General features: G+C 48.2%; 1 protein-coding gene across 1 annotated transcript in view; it reads left to right on the forward strand.

Moving 5' to 3' along the window:
- Window positions 1–1,043: 1,043 nt before the first annotated feature.
- Window positions 1,044–24,315, forward strand: part of LOC137521914 (IgGFc-binding protein-like) — a 141,781-nt gene continuing 118,509 nt past the window's right edge. The window contains exon 1 of the mRNA XM_068241791.1: window positions 1,044–1,053. The gene's annotated coding sequence lies outside the window, so the exon portion shown is untranslated. The remainder of the gene's footprint in view (window positions 1,054–24,315) is intronic.

Raw genomic sequence — 24,315 nt, forward strand, 5'->3', positions numbered from 1 at the left:
GTTTTCGACCAGCATCGAAAACTGAAGAAACTTCGCTGTATGCGGTCGCTTATGCCCTTATGTGGAAAAATGTCCACAATAATCCACTAATACATGCGTACATTCCACCTTCCAATGCGGAATTGTATACGTATAGAAGGGCAATAATATTTCTGCGCATGCGCAATGATACGTATAGACGCAGTTGTTGCATGCGTAGTTGACTTCGCTATACATACGTCAACCAAGCATAGCGGGCGAAGCTTCGCATAGCGGTACTATGACTACGCGGAAATACGTACGCGATGAACTACGAATTTAACGGGCATTAGGTGAAAATTAACGCGAAAATATTCGATCGAAAATTCGGCTGTTGAAATGAAATTAGTGCTTTTTTCGGCGAAAATTCTGCGAAAAGAATTTTTGCATTTTCGCTCATCCCTGATGCTCAGTAGCCAAAACACACGGGGCAGAAGGACAGGAGGATGACACAGGGACAGTTATATTACTTAGGAGAAAAGTTAGGAGAAATAGTGAATTGCATATTGGCCTCTGTCTTCCAAGATCTGACCTGTCAGATACAGAGGTACGTTGTATAATCTGGTATTGTCTCCCCTATCGCATCATTGTACAGCACTACAGAATATTTTATAACTTTATAAATAAAGATAATAATAATACTTGCATTCAATGCTGCCTGCTTTTATCTTTGATGGGACAATTACAAATAATAAAGTACTTTCTGTAACAAGACCCCAAATCTTTTCAGGAGAAATGACATTATGCAAATAAGAAAAGGTCTTTTATTTTCTGTCGGAGCTGAGCCAGATACATTTCACTAGGATAAGACTTTAAATTGTTCACATAACTGTTGCTGCGAGTTTAGAATAGTTCACCTGCCAAGTGACTAATAGTGAATCTAGTGAAAGAGACACATTGCTTAACACTTCCTGGTGCTCGGTATGGGCAGACCAGAGTGACCGGTTTGTCCCGCTAGGCATGGTTCAGAAAAAAAATATAAGTAAAACTGTACGGACCGTGGGCATGGTCTTCAGATGGGAAAGGCAGCTCGAGGTAAGTCTACGGACTACGAGACAATTCATTTTATCTCCTTTATCTGGAAAAGATTACCTACTTCTTTTTCCAAACCAGCAATTTGTGTAGCTAAAGGCACCATTTAGTATTTTACTCTGCTTTAGTTCTATTAGAGTACCTTTAATTATAATAAATAAAAAAAAAATTGAAATAAAAAGTAAAATTTTGAAAGTGGTAATTGTTTTTGGGAAACACACTAGTAAAAAGGACAGTGAATAAGAAGACCATACACTGTAAATATTATAATGAGGATTAGTAGCAGTAGTGTAAGTAGCAGTAATATTAGTATTATTGATTTACAAAGCGCCAACATATTCCGTGGGGCTGTACAAAGTAATAGGAGAAGTAGTATTCTTTTTGCATTTACTTCTACTGGGATACATGCATTTATCATAAGAACAGTATTACACAAACGTAGCTGAAAAATGTAACAGAGTTAAAATTAGTTACCACCGTTATATCAAAGTAGCCTTCTTTAAGATAACGGTAAAATACAATAGTAAATAGTAACAACAATCTTACTACTACCACTGCTACTAATACAGTACTGTTACTTCTACTACTACTACTACTAATACTACTACTACTACTACTAATACTACTAATACTACTACTACTACTACTACTACTACTACGAAATAATGTTATTTTTCATACACATATGATTTTTTTTTTCCATGGGAGGACATTTTAGTAAAGAGAGCAATAAAAGAATGGTAAACAATTATTATTATTATCATTATTATATTTATTACTATTATTATTTTAGTAGAAGTAGTAGAGGTGTTGGTTTTAGTAGTAGTATAGTCTGCATTTTTTGCTGTTAAATATGCTGAAATGAAACATATGATCACAATGAAATATAGCACACAAATGTAAAGTGTTGAATCACTTCCAGTGGCGTAGCTAAAGAGCTCTGGGCCCCAGTGCAAGTTTTATATGCCCCCCCCCCCCAAGCACTCTATACATAACAATTAATACCGCCCACTAAAATCTGCCATGGAAAACTACGGTGTCAGAGGTGCAAGAAGGGGATGAGAAACAGTGTGTTAATGATTACTACCATTCAAAGGATCTATAGAAGTGATTATTATGAGCACAGGACCAATAAAGAGCTAAATTTGCAGTTGAGGGAGGTTCTTACGGGGTCCAAGGGCCCCGATGCGGTCGCAACCTCTGCACCCACTATTGCTACGCCACTGATCACTTCATACTAATTTAGAATCATTACTCATGTAACGTGTTAAGCTTATTGCATACAAGTACTTTGAGTTTGCAATCTTGGAGGGTTCAGGTTTTTTTGTTTTTGTATTTTGCAACAATTCTACTCAATCATCTATTTGCATTGTTAGATTCCACTTTTAATTTATGGTTATAAATTATATATTAATTTAAATTATATGTCAATGTTCCTATATATCTAAATGATCGATTGGGTCAATCTGATAGTCCCTCTCTGGGATCGGGCGTCTCAGGACCTTTGGGTTTGAGGGAGGACAGGAGCCTGATGGTGCAGTATCGTTAATATGGTTGAGTGCTTGTATTGTGAGATGTTATACTCACAATGTCGGGTTGCTATCTTGCAACCACTTATGCGCATGCAGGGAAAAACCGTCTCTGCTCGGTAACCCGGATCGTCCTGGAGCTGGGCGATCGCTCTCCTTCTCTGTTCCACTCTATCTGCTTGAATTGCAAATTTGAGGAGATAGTCAGTCACCTCACTTAAGGGTGTGCTACTAGACTGGATAGGGTTTCTCTGGAGGCGCCCTTTGAGTTTAGTACTAGTATACATGTATAACCAAATGAGGTGGCTTACCTCTGTTCTGGACTCGTATTAAGTAAAAAGATTCTTTATTTAAATAGACAGGTGAACGTGTAGACAACACGTTTCACGGGTCTCAGCCCGCTTCCTCAGGTCAGTAAAACACCTTTTATGTAGTAGTAGTCAGCATGGGCACCTGTAACGTTTGGTGTGTATGTGTGTGTGTGTGTGTGTGTGTGTGTGTGTGTCTGTGTGTGTCTGTGTGTGTGTGTGTGTGTGTGTGTGTGTGTGTGTGTGTGTCTGTCTGTCTGTCTGTGTGTGTGTGTGTGTGTGTGTGTGGTGTATGTGTGCGTGTGTGTGTGGTTGTGTGTGTGTGGTGTATGTGTGTGTGTGTGTGTGTGTGTGGTGTATGTGTGCGTGTGATGTGTGTGTGTGTGTGTGTGTGTGTGTGTGTGTGTGTGGTGTATGTGTGTGTGTGTGTGTGTGTGTGTGTGTGTGTGTGGTGTATGTGTGCGTGTGATGTGTGATGTGTATGCGTGCGTGTGTGTGTGTGTGTGTGTGTGTGTGTGTGTGTGTGTGTGTGTGTGTGTGTGGTGTATGTGTGCGTGTGTTGTGTGTGTGCGTGTGATGTGTGTGTGCGTGCGTGCGTGTGTGTGTGTGTGTGTGTGTGTGTGGTGTATGTGTGTGTGTGTGTGTGTGTGTGTGTGTGTGTGTGTGTGTGTGTGTGTGTGTGTGTGTGTGTGATGTGTGTGTGTGTGTGGTTGTGTGTGTGTGGTGTATGTGTGTGTGTGTGTGTGTGTGTGTGTGTGTGTGTGTGTGTGTGGTGTATGTGTGCGTGTGATGTGTGATGTGTATGCGTGTGTGTGTGTGTGTGTGTGTGTGTGTGTGTGTGTGTGTGTGTGTGTGTGTGTGTGTGGTGTATGTGTGCGTGTGTTGTGTGTGTGCGTGTGATGTGTGTGTGCGTGCGTGCGTGCGTGCGTGTGTGTGTGTGTGTGTGTGTGTGTGTGTGTGTGTGTGGTGTATGTGTGCGTGTGATGTGTGTGTGCGTGTGATGTGTGTGTGCGTGTGATGTGTGTGTGTGTGCGTTTTATCATATTAACAAGGAGCAAGCAGGGATTTTATGAGAGTGCATAACACTTTGCACCCATTGCTCTGTTATCTATTACATAACTTATCTCATAAGGCATTATAATAAAACACTGCTGACTTAAAGAGAACCTGAACTGAAAATAAAAAGTCAAAATAAACATGGTCATACTTACCTTCTGTGCAGTCTACTCCTCAATCTCTTTCTCCTCTCCTGCGTCCCATTTGTCCACTGTGATCAATGGAATTCTCCGTCCCCCATTTTGAAAATAGCCAATACTCCATAACAGCTTCCTGGTCAGCACACTGTTAAACTGTAATATTGCCCACTTGAGCCATAGGGAAACATGGACATTACCTTGCACATTCAGTTGTAACTGACAGCTGCTGATATATAACTGACAGCAACTTGGATATTTCCGTTCTGACAAAATCTTGTCAGAACTGGAAGGGATCACTGTAATAGAAAAATGGTGAGCCTCTGAGAGGAACTGACGGAGAGTAGTGTTGGGCGAACATCTAGATGTTCGGGTTCGGGCCGAACAGGCCGAACATGGCCGCGATGTTCGGGTGTTCGACCCGAACTCCGAACATAATGGAAGTCAATGGGGACCCGAACTTTTGTGGTTTGTAAAGCCTCCTTGCATGCTACATACCCCAAATTTACAGGGTATGTGCACCTTGGGAGTAGTGTTGGGCGAACAGTGTTCGCCACTGTTCGGGTTCTGCAGAACATCACCCTGTTCGGGTGATGTTCGAGTTCGGCCGAACACCTGACGGTGCTCGGCCAAACCGTTCGGCCATATGGCCGAACTAAGAGCGCATGGCCGAACGTTCCCCGAACGTTCGGCTAGCGCTGTGATTGGCCGAACGGGTCACGTGGTTCGGACCCGAACGCGCTCTGATTGGCCGAACGGTCACGTGGTTCGGGTAAATAAATACCCGAACCACGTCATATCTCCGCCATTTGTCTGTGGGTTTAGCTTTGGGTAGGCAGGCAGGGTAGTTCGCGCTCCAGCCACGCTAGCCAGGGTCCCCCCTGTCATTGTGTCACTGCTGGGAACAGTAGTACACCGCTTGCTCAGCCACACTATATAGCATTCTGTTTACTGCCACTCTGTGTACCTCGCTCAGCCACACTATATAGCATTCTGTTTACTGCCACTCTGTGTCTGCTGGGAATAGTAGTACACCGCTTGCTCAGCCACACTATATAGCATTCTGTTTACTGCCACTCTGTGTACCTCGCTCAGCCACACTATATAGCATTCTGTTTACTGCCACTCTGTGTCTGCTGGGAATAGTGGTACACCGCTCGCTCAGCCACACTATATAGCATTCTGTTCACTGTTCTGTGTCTGCTTGGAATAGTGGTACACCGCTCGCTCAGCCACACTATATAGCATTCTGTTTACTGTTCTGTGTCTGCTGGGAATAGTGGTACACCGCTCGCTCAGCCACACTATATAGCATTCTGTTTACTGTTCTGTGTCTGCTGGGAATAGTGGTACACCGCTCGCTCAGCCACACTATATAGCATTCTGTGCACTGTTCTGTGTCTGCTGGGAATAGTGGTACACCGCTCGCTCAGCCACACTATATAGCATTCTGTTCACTGTTCTGTGTCTGCTGGGAATAGTGGTACACCGCTCGCTCAGCCACACTATATAGCATTCTGTTTACTGTTCTGTGTCTGCTGGGAATAGTGGTACACCGCTCGCTCATCCACACTATATAGCATTCTGTTCACTGTTCTGTGTCTGCTGGGAATAGTGGTACACCGCCCGCTCAGCCACACTATATAGCATTCTGTTCACTGTTCTGTGTCTGCTGGGAATAGTGGTACACCGCTCGCTCAGCCACACTATATAGCATTCTGTTCACTGTTCTGTGTCTGCTGGGAACAGTAGTACACCGCTCGCTCAGCCAGAGTATATAGCATTGTGTTTACTGCCACTCTGTGTACACCGCTCAGCCAGACTATATACCATTGTTTACTGCCACTCTGATTCTGCTGGGAACAGTAGTACACCGCTCGCTCAGCCAGACTATATACCATTGTTTACTGACACTCTGTGTACACCGCTCAGCCAGACTATATACCATTGTTTACTGCCACTCTGATTCTGCTGGGAACAGTAGTACACCGCTCGCTCAGCCAGACTATATACCATTGTTTACTGACACTATATAGCAGACTATATAGCATTGTGTGTACACCGCTCAGCCAGACTATATACCATTGTTTACTGACACTCTGTGTACACCGCTCAGCCAGACTATATACCATTGTTTACTGCCACTCTGATTCTGCTGGGAACAGTAGTACACCGCTCGCTCAGCCAGACTATATACCATTGTTTACTGACACTCTGTGTACACCGCTCAGCCAGACTATATACCATTGTTTACTGCCACTCTGATTCTGCTGGGAACAGTAGTACACCGCTCGCTCAGCCAGACTATATAGCATTGTGTTTACTGCCACTCTGTGTACACCGCTCAGCCACACTATATAGCATTGCGTACTCTGCCAGTCAGTGTGTATATTGCTGGGATCAGTAATACTCCACTCACCGTCAACCACTATATGAGCTCAACATGAGTTCCCCAGAGACCTCCGCTGTGAGCAGCACTCCCAACAACAGCAACAGCCAACGCCCCACGCAAGCTATAACATCCACCCCAGCAGCCAGTGGTCAGCAGCAGCCCTCCCCGGAGGAGAACGTTGTGTCCATCAGTCCGTCGCCAGAGCGATTAATGAGGGCTGCCATTGAGGAGATGATGGGGCCTGATGTGGAGGAGGAGGTCTGGCTCAGGCCAGCATCCCAAGTTAATGTTGAGGACGATGAGGGGTCTGTGTCTGGGGATGTTGGGGTGGCAGAGGTGGTGGGTGGGTCAGACTCAGGAGAAGAGTTGTATGATGAGGATGATGATCGGGACCATCTGTATGTGCCTCAGAGTCCGACCCCGGAAAACATGTTGTATCGTGTGTTTAGGTACTAAAATCTGCGTTCCCTCCCAGTAGTGTTGGGCGAACAGTGTTTGCCACTGTTCGGGTTCTGCAGAACATCACCCTGTTCGGGGTGACTATATAGCAGACTATATAGCATTGTGTTTAATGCCACTCTGTGTACACGGCTCAGCCACACTATATAGCATTGTGTTTACTTCCACTCTGTGTCTGCTGGGAACAGTAGTACACCGCTCACCCGCCACTGTATAGCATTGTGCTCTGTGTCACTGCTGACAATAGTGGTACACCGCTCACCCACCACTGTATAGCATTTCTGTACTGCCACTGTACTGCTGCCAGTCAGCGTGTACTTTAAGGATAAGTGAAATGAGGAAGAAATCCGGTGAAAGAGGGAGGGGCAAGGGAAGAGGTGTTTCCCCTGACGGTTCACGTACAGGCCACAGGGGAGCACCCAAGAAAACCCACTCAATACTGCCCATGTTGTCCAGGACAACAACCCTCACAGATCCAAAAGAACAGGACCAGATAATTACTTGGATGACCTCTCAAGCGTCCAGCAGTGGGTTAAGCAGCACCAGCACATCACGCACGAGGTCCGAGTCCTCAGCCAGTTAAAGTCTGGGCTTTCTTTGAAGACTGCACTGAGGATGTTACCATGGCGATTTGCAAGGTGTGCAAGACCCGCCTGAGCAGGGGGAAAAGTATTAACAACCTCTCCACCACCAGCATGAGCCGCCACATTCTATCCAAACATCCCACTCTGTGGGCAAACGCGGCAGGACAGGGTACCACCAGCAACACTGCCTCCCTTGGGTTCACCAGACTCACCACCAGACCCGCCTCAGCAGCAGCAGTAGCCCAGCCATTGCGTGGTTCACAACATTCACAAACATCAGACGATGCTGACACTGTCACTTTCCGGACTAGTGCTCTTGAGGTCTCCCAGTGTTCATCAAACACAACAACCAACAGCCCTTCGGTGTGCAGCGCTACGGTTGAGTTGTCTGTCTCTGAGATGTTTGAGCACAAGAGGAAATTGCCAGCAAATGACCCCCGGGCCGTGGCAGTAACAGCCAGCCAGCATAGCCAAGCTTCTGGCCTGCGAAATGCTGCCATATCGAGTGGTGGAGACAAACAGCTTCAAGGGCATGATGTCAGTGGCCATCCCACGTTACATTGTTCCCAGCCGCTACCACTTTGCGCGCTCTGCAGTGCCTGAGTTGCATGAGCACGTGGTCAGCTAAATAACCCGAAGCTTGAAGAATGCCGTTGCCTGCAAGGTTCACCTCACCACTGACACCTGGACGAGTGCGTTCGGCCAGGGTCGATACATCTCCCTTACCGCGCACTGGGTGAACCTTGTGGAGCCTGGCAGCGATTCCTCACCTGCTACGGCGCGGGTGTTGCCCACGCCGCAAACAGCTGGATAACAACAGCAGCACCTACCTCTCTGACTCCTTCTCCTCCAACGCATCTCAAAGCTGTACCTCATCCGGAAATGCTAACCCAGCACCAGCAGCAGTAGGATCGTGGAAGCAGTGCAGCACAGCTGTTGGCATGCGTCAGCAAGCGTTGCTGAAGCTGATCTGCCTTGGGGATAAGCAGCACACAGGGGAGGAAATTTGGAGGGGAATAAAGGAACAGACGGATTTGTGGCTGGCACCGCTGGACCTGAAACCGGGCATGAAGCTAGACACCTGGCACGAACTGGCAATGTACGCAATAGAGGTGCTGGCTTGCCCGGCAGCCAGCGTTATGTCGGAACGCTGTTTCAGTGCTGCCGGAGGCATCATCACAGATCGGCGTATCCGCCTCTCCACAGAAAATGCAGACCGTCTGACTCAAATTAAAATGAATCAATCCTGGATTGGAAACGACTACGCAACACTCCTGGACCCCAACCAAGTAACATGACCGATGAACATCTGGGATGGTTTAGCGTTTCCGGTCCCTGTTTATTGAACCTCTCATCTGTATTACATTTATGACTGCATGGCGGCAAAAAGCATTGCTGCTATATCCGCACGCTTTTTGTCCTCATGCAAGGCCTGGGTTGTTGTGTCTCACAAAGCGTGGCCTTCTCCTCCTGCGCCTCCTCCTGTTCCATCACGTGTGCTGCTGCTGCTGCTGCTGCTGCTGCTGCTGGGTTACCGTTGCCGGTCCCTGTTTATGGAACCTCTTATCTTTATTACATTTATGACTACATGGCGGTACAAAGCATGCTATCCGCACGCTTTTTGTCCTCATGCAAGGCCTGGGTTGTTGTGTCTCACAAAGCGTGGCCTTCTCCTCCTGCGCCTCCTCCTGTTCCATCACGTGTGCTGCTGCTGCTGCTGCTGCTGGGTTAGCGTTGCCGCGTGGTCCCTGTTTATTGAACCTCTTATCTTTATTACATTTATGACTACATGGCGGTACAAAGCATGCTATCCGCACGCTTTTTGTCCTCATGCAAGGCCTGGGTTGTTGTGTCTCACAAAGCGTGGCCTTCTCCTCCTGCGCCTCCTCCTGTTCCATCACGTGTGCTGCTGCTGGGTTAGCGTTGCCGCGTGGTCCCTGTTTATTGAACCACTTATCTTTATTACATTTATGACTGCATGGTGGTACAAAGCATGCTATCCGCACGCTTCTTGTCCTCATGCAAGGCCTGGGTTGTTGTGTCTCAAAGCGTGGCCTTCTCCTCCTGCGCCACCCTCCTCCTGTTCCATCACGTGTGCTGCTGCTGGGTTAGCATTACCGGTCCCTTTTCCTGGAACCTCTTATATGTATTACATTTATGACTGCATGCCGACAAAAAGCATGTTACCTGTGCAAAGAAAACAGACATTTCCCGCATTTAAAAGACAGTTTTCCCTTTGAAACTTTAAAATCGATTTTCTCAAAAACTATAAGCTCTTTTTGCTAAATTTTTTTTTCCTCTTGTACCCACTCCCAAGGTGCACATACCCTGTAAATTTGGGGTATGTAGCATGTAAGGAGGCTTTACAAACCACAAAAGTTCGGGTCCCCATTGACTTCCATTATGTTCGGAGTTCGGGTCGAACACCCGAACATCGCGGCCATGTTCGGCCTGTTCGGCCCGAACCCGAACATCTAGATGTTCGCCCAACACTACTTGGGAGTGGGTACAAGAGGAAAAAAAAATTAGCAAAAAGAGCTTATAGTTTTTGAGAAAATCGATTTTAAAGTTTCAAAGGGAAAACTGTCTTTTAAATGCGGGAAATGTCTGTTTTCTTTGCACAGGTAACATGTTTTTTGTCGGCATGCAGTCATAAATGTAATACATATAAGAGGTTCCAGGAAAAGGGACCGGTAACGCTAACCCAGCAGCAGCACACGTGATGGAACAGGAGGAGGGTGGCGCAGGAGGAGAAGAAGGCCACGCTTTGTGAGACACAACAACCCCGGCCTTGCATGAGGGCAAGAAGCGTGCGGATAGCAGGCTTTGTACCGCCATGCAGTCATAAATGTAATAAAGATAAGTGGTTCAATAAACAGGGACCACGCGGCAACGCTAACCCAGCAGCAGCAGACGTGATGGAACAGGAGCAGGCGCAGGAGGAGAAGGCCACGCTTTGTGAGACACAACAACCCAGGCCTTGCATGAGGGCAAGAAGCGTGCGGATAGCATGCTTTGTACCGCCATGCAGTCATAAATGTAATAAAGATAAGTGGTTCAATAAACAGGGACCACGCGGCAACGCTAACCCAGCAGCAGCAGACGTGATGGAACAGAAGGAGGCGCAGGAGGAGAAGGCCACGCTTTGTGAGACACAACAACCCCGGCCTTGCATGAGGGCAAGAAGCGTGCGGATAGCATGCTTTGTACCGCCATGCAGTCATAAATGTAATAAAGATAAGTGGTTCAATAAACAGGGACCACGCGGCAACGCTAACCCAGCAGCAGCAGACGTGATGGAACAGGAGCAGGCGCAGGAGGAGAAGGCCACGCTTTGTGAGACACAACAACCCAGGCCTTGCATGAGGGCAAGAAGCGTGCGGATAGCATGCTTTGTACCGCCATGCAGTCATAAATGTAATAAAGAAAAGTGGTTCAATAAACAGGGACCACGCGGCAACGCTAACCCAGCAGCAGCAGACGTGATGGAACAGGAGGAGGCGCAGGAGGAGAAGGCCACGCTTTGTGAGACACAACAACCCAGGCCTTGCATGAGGGCAAGAAGCGTGCGGATAGCATGCTTTGTACCGCCATGCAGTCATAAATGTAATAAAGATAAGTGGTTCAATAAACAGGGACCACGCGGCAACGCTAACCCAGCAGCAGCAGACGTGATGGAACAGGAGCAGGCGCAGGAGGAGAAGGCCACGCTTTGTGAGACACAACAACCCAGGCCTTGCATGAGGGCAAGAAGCGTGCGGATAGCATGCTTTGTACCGCCATGCAGTCATAAATGTAATAAAGATAAGTGGTTCAATAAACAGGGACCACGCGGCAACGCTAACCCAGCAGCAGCAGACGTGATGGAACAGGAGCAGGCGCAGGAGGAGAAGGCCACGCTTTGTGAGACACAACAACCCAGGCCTTGCATGTGGACAAAAAGCGTGCGGATATAGCAGCAATGCTTTTTGCCGCCATGCAGTCATAAATGTAATACAGATGAGAGGTTCAATAAACAGGGCCCGGAAACGCAACACCATCCCAGATGTTCATTGGTCATGTTACTTGGTTGGGGTCCTGGAGTGTTGCGTAGTCATTTCCAATCCAGGATTGATTCATTTTAATTTGAGTCAGACGGTCTGCATTTTCTGTAGAGAGGCGGATACGCCGATCTGTGACGATGCCTCCGGCAGCACTGAAACAGCGTTCCGACATAACGCTGGCTGCCGGGCAAGCCAGCACCTCTATTGCGTACATTGCCAGTTCGTGCCAGGTGTCTAGCTTCGATACCCAATAGTTGAAGGGTGCAGATGGATGGTTCGACACAGCTACGCCATCTGACATGTAGTCCTTGACCATCTTCTCCAGGCGATCGGTGTTGGAGGTGGATCTGCACGCTTGCTGTTCAGTGGGCTGCGGCTGCATGGGTGTCAGAAAATTTTCCCACTCCAAGGACACTGCCGATACCATTCCCTTTTGGGTACTAGCTGCGGCTTGCGTTGTTTGCTGCCCTCCTGGTCGTCCTGGGTTTGCGGAAGTCAGTCTGTCTGCGTACAACTGGCTAGAGGAGGGGGAGGATGTCAATCTCCTCTCTAAAGTCTCCACAAGGGCCTGCTGGTATTCTTCCATTTTGACCTGTCTGACTCTTTCTTCAAGCAGTTTTGGAACATTGTGTTTGTACCGTGGATCCAGAAGGGTATAAACCCAGTAATTGGTGTTGTCCAGAATGCGCACAATGCGTGGGTCACGTTCAATGCAGTCTAGCATGAATTGAGCCATGTGTGCCAGAGTCCTACCAGAATCCTCATCATCCTCTTGTGAGCGTTGTGATAGTTGTTGTGATGCATCATAGTCGTCACCTTCCTCCTGGTCTGCTTCTGCTGACCATTCGCGTTGAATTGTGGAAGTCCAACGTGCACCGCTCTGGCCCTCGTCAGTGGTGGCATGAAATTCCTGCTCCAACTCCAGCTGTTCCTCCTCCTCTTCTTCGTCATAGCTGCTGGGGCCAGCGTTCCCTGAGGCGGATGGCCTGATGTTGGTACCATCACGCTGATCGTTTTCTCCTTCAGATTCCCCCAGTTGCATCATGACAGCTGTTTCCTTGATTTTTAACATCGACCTCTTCAGTAAACACAGCAGTGGTATGGTAATGCTGACTGAAGAGTTGTCACTGCTCACAAGCAACGTGGATTGCTCAAAATTTTGGAGGACTTGGCAGAGGTCCAACATGTTGGCCCAATCGGATCCACAGAAGCTTGGCAGCTGGCCGGATGCGCCTCGGTACTGCGCCGTCATGTACTGGACCACTGCACTCTTCTGCTCGCAAAAGCGGGCTAGCATGTGCAGCGTAGAATTCCAGCGCGTAGGGACATCACACAGCAAGCGATGGTGGGGGAGATTGAAGCGCTCCTGCATCTTGGCGAGTGCCCCCGAAGCAGTACTGGAATTTCTACAATGTTTGGACACTCGACGCACCTTCAACAGCAGATCGGGCACGCCTGGGTATGTCCTCAGGAACCGCTGAACTACTAGGTTCATCACGTGCGCCAGGCAAGGGATGTGTGTCAGCTTAGCCAACCTTAAAGCGCGAATGAGATTACTCCCATTATCACACACAACCATGCCCGGTTTCAGGTCCAGCGGTGCCAGCCACAAATCCGTCTGTTCCTTTATTCCCCTCCAAATTTCCTCCCCTGTGTGCTGCTTATCCCCAAGGCAGATTAGCTTCAGCAACGCTTGCTGACGCATGCCAACAGCTGTGCTGCACTGCTTCCACGATCCTACTGCTGCTGGGTTAGCGTTTCCGGATGAGGTACAGCTTTGAGATGCGTTGGAGGAGAAGGAGTCAGAGAGGTAGGTGCTGCTGTTATCCAGTGGGAGGGACGGCGGTGCAGCTGTTTGTGGCGTGGGCAACACCCGTGCCGTAGCAGGTGAGGAATCGCTGCCAGGCTCCACAAGGTTCACCCAGTGCGCGGTAAGGGAGATGTATCGACCCTGGCCGAACGCACTCGTCCAGGTGTCAGTGGTGAGGTGAACCTTGCAGGCAACGGCATTCTTCAAGCTTCGGGTTATTTTGCTGACCACGTGCTCATGCAACTCAGGCACTGCAGAGCGTGCAAAGTGGTAGCGGCTGGGAACCACGTAACGTGGGATGGCCACTGACATCATGCCCTTGAAGCTGTTTGTCTCCACCAATCGATATGGCAGCATTTCGCAGGCCAGAAGCTTGGCTATGCTGGCTGTTACTGCCACGGCCCGGGGGTCATTTGCTGGCAATTTCCTCTTGCGCTCAAACATCTCCGACACAGACAACTGAACCGTAGCGCTGCACACGGAAGGGCTGTTGGTTGTTGTGTTTGATGAACACTGGGAGACCTCAAGAGCACTAGTCCGGAAAGTGACAGTGTCAGCGTCGTCTGATGTTTGTGAATGTTGTGAACCACGCAATGGCTGGGCTACTGCTGCTGCTGAGGCGGGTCTGGTGGTGAGTCTGGTGAACCCAAGGGAGGCAGTGTTGTTTCTGGTACCCTGTCCTGACGCGTTTGCCCAAAGAGTGGGATGTTTGGATAGCATGTGACGGCTCATGCTGGTGGTGGAGAGGTTGTTAATATTTTTCCCCCTGCTCAGGCGGGTCTTGCACACCTTGCAAATCGCCATGGTAACATCCTCAGTGCAGTCTTCAAAGAAAGCCCAGACTTTGGAGCACCTGCCTCCTTGCTGGCGATTTCTGTTTGCTCCTCTTTTGCCTCTCACTTGAACTTCCACGCTTGTGGTGCCTGAAATTGCGCGCCGCCTACCTTGTGGCACAAGGCGAACTCGTGCAGCAGTGTGTTCTTCAACAGACTCATCTGTGCTGCTGCTACGACGGCGATGTTCTCGTTCACAAACAAAATCTGGGTCTCTGTCCACATTGTCCATACCCTCCTCTTCCATCTCCTCAAACTCGTCATATGTCATTGTGGGCCACCGCCGTGGAGTAGAGCTCCCCACAACAACCTCTGCGCAGCACACTCCAACGTCGTCTTCCAGATCTTGTCGGCCGACCTCCTGCAATTGCAACCCCTCCTGCCCAAATTGCTCTGGGATTTGGGTTTCCGAGTCCTCTTCGGACTCGCCTTGTATTTCAGTGCGCGGTGCATTTCCCACAGTTAACGGTTGTGAATCCAGGCACAACATTTCTGGCTGTTCCTCCATTGACCTTTGAAAGGTGGAAGTTTGTTGGGCTGGGAATAGCTCCTGCGAATACCCCATTGTGTCCTGAGGTAATTCATCGGACTGGTTATCTGGCAGTTGTGTGCGTGGTGTCGCTGCCGGTTGTGTCAGCTTTGTGCCCACTGGCTCCTTGTAACTGGCTGAGGACTCGGACCTCGTGCGTGATGTGCTGGTGCTGCTTAACCCACTGCTGGACGCTTGAGAGGTCATCCAAGTAATTATCTGGTCCTGTTCTTTTGGATTTGTGAGGGTTGTTGTCCTGGACAACATGGGCGGTATTGAGTGGGTTTTCTTGGGTGCTCCCCTGTGGCCTGTACGTGAACCGTCAGGGGAAACACCTCTTCCCTTGCCCCTCCCTCTTTCACCGGATTTCTTCCTCATTTCACTTATCCTTACAGTACACGCTGACTGGCAGCAGTACAGTGGCAGTACAGAAATGCTATACAGTACCACTATTCCCAGCAGCGACACAGAGCACAATGCTATACAGTGACGGGTGAGCGGTGTACCACTATTCCCAGCAGCGACACAGAGCACAATGCTATACAGTGACGGGTGAGCGGTGTACCACTATTCCCAGCAGCGACACAGAGCACAATGCTATACAGTGGCGAACGAGCGGTGTACCACTATTCCCAGCAGACACAGAACAGTACACAGAATGCTATATAGTGTGGCTGAACGAGCGGTGTACCACTATTCCCAGCAGACACAGAACAGTACACAGAATGCTATATAGTGTGGCTGAACGAGCGGTGTACTACTGTTCCCAGCAGACACAGAACAGTACACAGAATGCTATATAGTGTGGCTGAACGAGCGGTGTACTACTGTTCCCAGCAGACACAGAACAGTACACAGAATGCTATATAGTGTGGCTGAACGAGCGGTGTACTACTGTTCCCAGCAGACACAGAACAGTACACAGAATGCTATATAGTGTGGCTGAACGAGCGGTGTACCACTGTTCCCAGCAGACACAGAACAGTACACAGAATGCTATATAGTGTGGCTGAACGAGCGGTGTACCACTGTTCCCAGCAGACACAGAACAGTACACAGAATGCTATATAGTGTGGCTGAACGAGCGGTGTACCACTATTCCCAGCAGACACAGAACAGTACACAGAATGCTATATAGTGTGGCTGAACGAGCGGTGTACTACTGTTCCCAGCAGACACAGAACAGTACACAGAATGCTATATAGTGTGGCTGAACGAGCGGTGTACTACTGTTCCCAGCAGACACAGAACAGTACACAGAATGCTATATAGTGTGGCTGAACGAGCGGTGTACCACTATTCCCAGCAGACACAGAACAGTACACAGAATGCTATATAGTGTGGCTGAACGAGCGGTGTACTACTGTTCCCAGCAGACACAGAACAGTACACAGAATGCTATATAGTGTGGCTGAACGAGCGGTGTACTACTGTTCCCAGCAGACACAGAACAGTACACAGAATGCTATATAGTGTGGCTGAACGAGCGGTGTACTACTGTTCCCAGCAGACACAGAACAGTACACAGAATGCTATATAGTGTGGCTGAACGAGCGGTGTACTACTGTTCCCAGCAGACACAGAACAGTACACAGAATGCTATATAGTGTGGCTGAACGAGCGGTGTACCACTATTCCCAGCAGACACAGAACAGTACACAGAATGCTATATAGTGTGGCTGAACGAGCGGTGTACTACTGTTCCCAGCAGACACAGAACAGTACACAGAATGCTATATAGTGTGGCTGAACGAGCGGTGTACTACTGTTCCCAGCAGACACAGAACAGTACACAGAATGCTATATAGTGTGGCTGAACGAGCGGTGTACTACTGTTCCCAGCAGACACAGAACAGTACACAGAATGCTATATAGTGTGGCTGAACGAGCGGTGTACCACTGTTCCCAGCAGACACAGAACAGTACACAGAATGCTATATAGTGTGGCTGAACGAGCGGTGTACCACTGTTCCCAGCAGACACAGAACAGTACACAGAATGCTATATAGTGTGGCTGAACGAGCGGTGTACTACTGTTCCCAGCAGTGACACACAATGACTGGGGGGGACCCTGGCTAGCGTGGCTGGAGCGCGAACTACCCTGCCTGCCTACCCAAAGCTAAACCCACAGACAAATGGCGGAGATATGACGTGGTTCGGGTATTTATTTACCCGAACCACGTGACAGTTCGGCCAATCAGAGCGCGTTCGGGTCCGAACCACGTGACCCGTTCGGCCAATCACAGCGCTAGCCGAACGTTCGGGGAACGTTCGGCCATGCGCTCTTAGTTCGGCCATATGGCCGAACGGTTTGGCCGAGCACCGTCAGGTGTTCGGCCGAACTCGAACATCACCCGAACAGGGTGATGTTCTGCAGAACCCGAACAGTGGCGAACACTGTTCGCCCAACACTAACGGAGAGGTTAGTATGTGTAATATTCATTTGCAGCTACGTCATGTGTTTAGTTTAAATAATTTTACTCAGTTCAGTTTCCCTTTAAATTCTGCTTCACATCACCTGCTGTGATTTTTTTGTTTATTAGCTGTGTCAGCCATACCATCTTTGCTGAGTTAGAAATATTTTTTCTGTGCATGAATATTTGTAAACTACGCATGGTATCTAAAGTATAAACATCTGCAAATTCACTGCTCATTAAGGTCCCTACACACGCCGGACTAGAGACGGGTCCGTCGTCACCTCCCACTGGGTGGGCGTTCCAGCGACAGTCCGGCGTGTGTACAGTCTGTCTTCAGACTCATACGGCTGTTTCTGAGCGATCCGCCTGGCGGCCCTGAGGGGCCCGCCACTCAAACACAGTATTAGCTTTTTATTGGTCCTGTGCTGATAATATTCACTTCTATAGTTGATTTGAATAGTAGTGATCACTAACACACAGCTTCTCATCCCCTTCTTGCACCTCTGACACTGTGGTTGTTCTTGATTGGATTTGGTGTGTTGTATCCATTTTTATCTATAGCATGCTTGGGGGCCCCAATGCTAAACTTGCACTAGGGCCCATCGCTCCTTTGCTACTCCTCTCACATCAGTTTTAGACCGCAACCAGCTTAAGTTAATTGCACCCCTGCAGCACCCTACACATTTTAGTTGGAATTTGTAATCCGAGCATCAGAATTTGTAATCCGGAGTTTATGCTTACTGCTTGTAGCGATAATTAGAGAGGTTAATAAACTTTATAAAGCTAAGCACACACATGTGATTATTGTCACCTGGGATCGGGAACACTCCCCCGGGCATGTGTAGCCACATCAAGAGGTAAAGGCAAAAGGTGAAAACATAACTAGTTTTAAAGTCCACCCCACCCCCATGCTGGCTCCATTTGACAGGTGAAAACAAGAACAACTCCATTGGCTGGTGAACACAGGGGCAGTAGCGTTTTTTCCCCTCTCAGGCTCCAGCGGAGATAGCCAAGCCTGATTGGGTCAGCTTTGTTGCTCAGGCATGAGGCGTCTGTGCCCACGCAATAGAGCAAACTCGATCAGACTCGGCTATTTCCGCCGCAGTACATTGGAAGACCACTGCTGTGCCTGCATGCACAAGACTTTTCTGGGGTCCGAGCACTGCATTTACTCAGCAGAGTTGAAATTTCCACATTTCCGATCAGAAATTGCCATTTCAGATTGGAATTCGGAAATCGGAAACAGAACTCAAAAAACAGAAATCGGACTTCCGATTTACCGCAACTCGGGTATTTTAGCCCAGTCACAGAACTCGGAAGCATTGGACCAATCAGAGAATGCAGAATTTTTCTGCAAAAAATTGGATCACTGCGGTAATTTTAGACCAATCACAAGACTTGATTTTGCATTTTTCCAATTTCTATTTTTCCGATTTTCTTTTTTTCCGATTTCAGTTTTTAATTTTTTTGATGCAAAAAAATTACTAATAAAATACTCCCCAAAAATCTGAAAACTGAAAAATCTGAAATCGGAAATTGAGAATCGGAAAAAACGGAAATGGGCATTGATGGAGATCAGAATTTCTGCAGAATCGGAAAGGGCCATTTCTGATCATCCCTACTGCAGTGCTGAGGAGGAAGTGGGAAGCTTCTTCAGGATTGAGGGCTTCCCACTCCCAAGGTAAGTACCCCCCCGGGGGCATTTCCCCCTTTCAGGTAGACTTGATATTGCATTTTTCCAATTTCTATTTTTCCAATTTTCGTTTTTCCGATTTAAGTTTTTCATTTTTTTGATGCAAAAAAATTACTAATAAAATACTCCTCAAAAATCTGACAATCTGAAAATTCAGAAATCGGAAATTGAGAATTGAAAAAACGGAAATGGGCATTGGTGGAGATCGGAATTCCTGCAGAATCGGAAAGGGCCATTTCTGACCATCCCTACTGCAGTGCTGAGGAGGAAGTGGGAAGCCTCGTCAGGATTGAGGGCTTCCCACTCCCAAGGTAAGTACCCCCCCCAGGGGCATTTTCCCTTTTTCAGGTACACTTTAAGCTTTGCACTTCACAAACACTGGTTTACACGACAGCCGGGGGCCCCGAACTCTCTCACTGGCTGGGGCCCCTACACCACCATGCCAAACCCAGAGGAAAGTGCAGGTGGGCCCTGGAACTCTCACCACCAGGGAATTCACCCCCAATGCCTCTGAATAGTGAGCACTTGTCAACATACAGCAGAGCTGGGATATTGTTATGTGAATTAAATCTGGATTTTTTTTTTTTTGCTTACCATTTAAACAACGTTACTCTCCACAACTGGGGCATTTATACCGTTCCTGCCCCATGGCTATAGAGCCTGTTACTGAGCGTAGTAAAACTTCCCAGGTGTGGGGTTCCCCCCTACTGTTATAACACAACGTATCACAGCCATCACATAGCCATTAGCAGTGGTTTGTGGCACCTTGCCAGGATGGTCAACATTGCCTACTATTTTCAATATTGGATGAGAGTTTATTGTGCTAACTATTTGCATTGAAATCAGAGCAATCAGATAAGCACTGACTAATGTTTACAAGTTCTCCCAAGAAATCTTTACACATTTACACACATTTACACAATGTGTAGAATGTGTAGAAATGGATGAATGGAGTTTGTAGTGTGGTAATATATTATTATCATATTATATTATTATCATAACTTGTTCATCGTGAAGTTTTTCTCTTGAACTCCTATCTTGATCCACTGCTTTAAATGCAGTCTGTCTCTTTTCTTGTTGATTTTGGGCTTCTCCTCAAATATACCTGACCTGAGGGAAATCTACCAAAGATAAGCCCAGATGTATCTCTATGTTGCATCCACATAGCTCTGTAGGTTGTTGGTACCTCAGCTTATTTCCCCCCAGTCTGTGTAATTACCCCTCGAAAAATTAGATTTTCCGTTTAAAGAGGAAATTTGACTCAAGACTCAACTTCTTCTTTCCATGACCACAAGAAATATTTACCTTTTCTTGAATAGATCGGGGGGTTCGGAATTGCTTTTTCTAACTACCAAGCAGGCAGTATCTCCCTCTGTGCATAGAACTCTCAGTAAGCAAACATCCCACACAGATCACCTGGCAGAACTACAGATGTCACCACTAGTGATACATTTCAGAATGTACATCAAGGAGAGGAAAGATCTTCCAATAGGCATTACATTATCTATAAATTAATATTGTAAACAATAAGCAATTGTATTCATTATTTTATTTTCAGTACAGTTCCTTTAAGTCAGATTTTCAGACAGGTAGAGGCGGGCTTGTGGGAATGTTCCCTCCTCTCACCCTCCTATTACCTTCTCTGCCCCACCCATTCTCCATAAAAACATATGGGGAAGAGGAGGGAATGGGAGGGGGTAATAGGAGGGAACATTGCCACAAGCCCGCCTCTGCCTGTCTGAAAGACTTAAAAAGAATCTCCATCCTAATTTATAAGATCCTGCAGCGCTGTTGTAAACAAAAGTTATAATTACCTGCGGTGTCTTGTCCCATGAAGCCGTCCCGAAGACCCCTGCACCACTCCAATGGCCCCGCCTCCCCTCTCTCCTCTGAGAAAAAATGCCTGGCTATTTACTCCAGTTAATAGCCAGCCATTTTTCCTCCTGGGAGAGAGGGGAGGCGGGGCCAGGCGTCAGAAATGGAGTGATGCAGGGCCTTTGGGGCAGCTTCGTGGGACAAGACACCGCAGGTAACTGTAACTTTTGCTTACTACAGCACTGCAGGATCTTACATATTAGGATGGAGATCCTCTTTAAAGGGAAGGTCCAAGCAAAAAAAAAAAAATGAGTTTCACTTACCTGGGGCTTCTACCAGCCCCATGCAGCCATCCTGTGCCCTTGTAGTCACTCACTGCTGCTCCAGTCCCCCGCTGGCAGCTTTCTGACCTCAGAGGTCAGGGCCGAATTGCGTACATTTTTACACATTCCCGCTAGTGCAGGAACATTAACATATACATTTTTACGCGTTAGTGGTGCAACGCATACATTTTTGTTCCTGCACTAGCTGGAATGCGTAAAAATGTATGCAATGTGGCCCTGACCTCCGAGGTCAGAAAGCTGCCAGCGGAGGACTGGAGCAGCAGTGAGTGACTACAAGGGCACAGGATGGCTACATGGGGCTGGTAGAAGCCCCAGGTAAGTAAAACTCATTTTTTTTTTGCTTGGACCTTCCCTTTAAGCTGAAAATACATTTTTTTTTCAAGGAGTGATTACGGGGATCGGGGCAAACAAGGAGAAGAGCGGACAATGTTCAGCGTAACCATATTACCAGAGAGGGCCTGAGCTTTGGGCATGTTCAGTAGCTCCTCTCATGCACTTTTTTTTATGCATGAACGGAGGGCAGGGAAGAGGCGGTGAAGGGGCGCTCCTGACTACTAAGAGGGTGTTCTGCAAGAGTTGCTCTGAGGGTAAGGACACCTCTTCTGCTACTCAAATTTGGGGAGGATTGTTGCAGTGGACAGGGGGGACCAGCAAAACAAAGGAAAGGACGCAGAGGCATGTGATGATATCACTAACATGCCTCTGTGTCCAAATCCCTGCAGACATTCCGCCTCGGGTACACTTAAAATGCCACAATTCTCTTTAGCTTTTACAAATGGCATATGCACTCTGCCTAGTCACTTTGAATTTTCGACTTATGATGTCTCCCCATCCCCCGGAGTCTGCTGCATGTTATGTTTAGGTAACTGGTGATCTTATCTTTTTAGTGTAACGATTGTGGAACTTTCTCCGTGATCAGCGCACAACGCGTGCGCTGATACGGCGGAAATCCTCCACAAGCGTGTAATTGCAGGCACCCAGCAAAAGGTGCTACACACCCGTAGAGGGAAATTCCTGTCGGCAGATGGCGCTGGGGAGTGCAGAGGAACCAATCCTCTGTACCTCCACAAATGCCAGACAGGAATTGTACAAAGCGCAGAACACAATCGCAAGAGAAGCAATTGCGAATGAGAACGAGCAAAGGGACAGATTGTATGTGTGTGCACCAATCCAGTCGCCACCCCGCGACCGCGCACACACAACAGCAGATATGAAATAGGAACGCGAGCACGAGAGGTGCGATCGCCAGACATGACACAAGGCAGATCAGAACAGAATACGAGGATAGCAAAGGCACAGCAAATCATACAATGAGGAGATGCGGAAAATAACAAACGCTAGCTAACCGCGAACACCGCACTCATTCGCAACAGTGCACGCGGTTATGCGCGGTCTCCACGTGATAAGCACAATAGAGACAAGCATGCCTAACTAACCATCGACAGACAAACATGAAACAGAGGACGCGAACGCTTGCTTAACGGTTACCTCACTGAGCCTCCAGCAAGCGGTCGAAGCAGACAAGACAGACACATGAAAACAGGGACAAGCGAGAGATAGGATCCACAGCACTAGCGAAAGTGGCTAGCGCGACCCAGGTACAGAGTAGCTGAACAGAAGGATCCACAGCACTAACGGAAAGCGGCTAGCGCGATCCCAGGAGACAGAACAGAAGGATCCACAGCGCTAGCGAAAAGTGGCTAGCGTGATCCCAGGAGACAGAACAGAAGGATCCACAGCACTAGCGAAAAGTGGCTAGCGCTATCCAAGGAGACAGAACAGAAGAGATAGCTGGTAGCAACCGCTGCACCAGCTATACTCCAAGAACAGAGATCAGAACCATTTCCTGTCGACCACCGCTGGGACAGGACAACAGCAACAGAACAAACAAACAGATAAACAATCCTAACTGCATTAGGGAACCTGCCTAGCACAGTTTCCAGGAATTACTCTAAGCTGATCCTCAAACAAAGAGCATGGCTGACACTCTCCAGAGTGTTTCACAGGAAGACTCCTTATGACCAGCCAAGCATTGTGGGAAAGACATAGTACTTATAGTACACGCCTCCAATGAATGTGGCCAGACAATTTGCATGACAACGTATGCAAATTCCTCTGCAAGCACAAGCTGCAAAACTGACAGAAGCTCTTCTTTCCAGAGTCCTGCAGCATGCAAACCCAAACAATGGTCAAAAAGCTGCCTGCCTGCACAGGCAGCCGAGCAGATCATCACATTTAGCTAGCATCCCTGTGAGACCCTCCTGAAGTTGTAATTAAGGCATATAATGACATTTATTTATGTTTGTAAAAGAATGTTTCTCCTCTGAATGTCCAGTGTATATAAGCTGTGTGTTTTAAAGGGACTCCGAGCTCACGAAAAAAAGAAAAGTTGTACTCACCAGGGGCTTTCTCCAGCCCAGTGCTGGTCGGGAGGTCCCACGCCGGCGTCCTGGCTCCTCTCCTTCTCCCCGCTCCGGTATAGCTGACAGGCCGCAGCCCGGGCGACACTCGGTGGAGTGTCGGGCTGCAGCTTCCGCGTATGACGCGGATTACGTCACACGCCGGCCGCCTCGCGTCATCACGGCGGCCGGCGTGAAAGTACTGCGCATGCGCGCTTTAATCGCGCATGCGCAGTACTTTCACGCCGGCCGCCGTGATGACGCGAGGCGGCCGGCGTGTGACGTAATCCGCGTCATACGCGGAAGCTGCAGCCCGACACTCCACCGAGTGTCGCCCGGGCTGCGGCCTGTCAGCTATACCGGAGCGGGGAGAAGGAGAGGAGCCAGGACGCTGGCGTGGGACCTCCCGACCAGCACTGGGCTGGAGAAAGCCCCTGGTGAGTACAACTTTTCTTTTTTTCGTGAGCTCGGAGTCCCTTTAACATCTTGTTAATTTACTGGAAACAAGTCTGAAGAAGGCTCATTTGCTGCAAGCTTACTTTTTGTTTACCACGAAGTTAGCCAATAAATGGTATCATCCTTTTTCAAAACTTCTTATCTTTATACTTACTCGTTTTTCCTGCTTTTAACACACTGAATTTAAAGACTGTCTGCCAGAGCCGGGACAAGGTTCTCCAGCACCCAAGGCTGAGACACCAAAATGTGCCCCTCCATCCCTGCCATCCCAGTCATCACACACTGATTGCTATTAGACTAAGCGACGCCACCGGGCCCACAACCTCCCTAACACCTTAATATCTAGTTATCTGGCTTGCAGTCACTGCCATGTATCCCCTTTTTCTTATTTCTTTCTGCTTCAAACACAATTAGGAATGACAGCTGAATGAATTCTGCGCCCCCTCCTACACTGCGCCCTG

This window comes from Hyperolius riggenbachi, chromosome 6 (assembly GCF_040937935.1).
Source record: "Hyperolius riggenbachi isolate aHypRig1 chromosome 6, aHypRig1.pri, whole genome shotgun sequence".
In the NCBI taxonomy this organism is placed as follows: domain Eukaryota; kingdom Metazoa; phylum Chordata; class Amphibia; order Anura; family Hyperoliidae; genus Hyperolius; species Hyperolius riggenbachi.